Source organism: Perognathus longimembris, chromosome 19, assembly GCF_023159225.1.
Source record: "Perognathus longimembris pacificus isolate PPM17 chromosome 19, ASM2315922v1, whole genome shotgun sequence".
In the NCBI taxonomy this organism is placed as follows: Eukaryota; Metazoa; Chordata; class Mammalia; order Rodentia; family Heteromyidae; genus Perognathus; species Perognathus longimembris.
Window position 1 is genome coordinate 32,289,059 of NC_063179.1, and position 1,494 is coordinate 32,290,552.

Sequence of the window (1,494 nt, forward strand, 5' to 3'; positions counted from 1 at the left end):
ATGGTTATTGACCACCAAAGGTAATGGAGGCCACAGATTGTTATGCAGTAAAATATACCTTACCTCAGACATAAAACCAGTCATAACAAAATAGAGAAGCCACATTTGAAAGTTTGAATTTTGGAGTCTTTGTTGGGATGCTAGGGGACTGCAGGTGGGCCAGTTACAAAAACCTGCAGCAAACAGAGTTTGCACAAGCTTTTAAAGACAAAGGTCACATGTTGGGTGGAGACTAAGCAGCCTCAGCAAAGCATTATACGTAAACACAGCACCAGAAGTAGAGCTCTTCTGGGGCCAAACAACAAAATATATTCCCCAAAGCCTGGCCCTCCTGGCTCTACCCATTGAGGCAGGCATCTGCAAAGTGGCTAGTCTCACTGATAGGCCTTGGAGCTGGGTGGAAAGCCCCCCATCTTCTGGCTAGGCTCCAAGATGTCTGTGAAAATGGCAGCCCCCAGCACCTAGGCAGGTACCCAGATGTCTGTGCCATTTCCGCACTACAAGATGAGCAGCCTAAGAGGAGCAAGAGGAGAACAGGGATGTCCAGGTACAAGGAGGATGACAAAGACAAGAGTGTCCATTAAGATTGCTCAACAGAGCCAGGCACCAGTGGATCATGCCTATAGTCCTCGCTACTCAGAAAGCTGAGAATCAAAGTTCAAAGCTAACTCTGCCAGATGCATTTGAAAGACTATCACTAATCAACTAGCAAAAAGCTGGAAAGGGAGGTCTGGCTCAAATTTAATAGTCTCAGACATGACTTATTAAAAAATTAATACCCAGGTGTGTGGATGTGGGTGGGGGGCAAGGAAAACTCAATCTTGTCGGGAGGCCAGGCCCACACTATCCCGTCTGGGCCCACAGGAAACCCTGGCTCTCCAAGTTCTACCAGCCCTACAGTGAAGACACCCAGCAGCCAATCATCACCAACTAGTGTCCAAGAGAAAACATCTGCAATTTCCTAGAAGGAGGCTTGTTAATTGGAGGCTCTGGCAACAAGCTAATATGCAGACACCCTGCAACACATATTTTGTCTCATCAGCTATAAAGAATATGAATCTTCCTAAGATCCCAAGAAACATTAACAGTGGTGACATCAGTATAAAAGTGCCAAACCTGCTCTCCTTTAAATAAAATATTAAAAGACCACTCCCAGGTAAAACCCAGGGGGAAAAGTCATCTAAATTTATCATTCCATTGTTTACAAAAAAAAGAGGAGGTGAGCCTTCACTTTTGCTCTTGGATTTAATTCAAGGTACTGCATAGAAGTGTAACATCAGTATGAAAGCTCATTGTGGCTTTTCTCGCTCAGTGATTTTAAAGAAGAAATTGAATAGTATAGTTAGTGTGTGTGTGTGTGTGTGTGTGTGTGTGTGTGTGTGTGTGTTTTCGTTCCTTAGAAAAAATTGAATTCCTATGCCCACCTAAGGGATGTATTGGCTATTACATTGTTTCCAAAAGTGAAATACAACTTTAATTATATGCAACCCAGAA

General features: G+C 43.6%; 1 pseudogene; it reads left to right on the plus strand.

Annotated features, from left to right (window-relative positions):
• LOC125367580 lies at positions 1-1,134 on the plus strand (annotated as a pseudogene).
• The last annotated feature ends 360 nt before the right edge of the window (positions 1,135-1,494 follow it).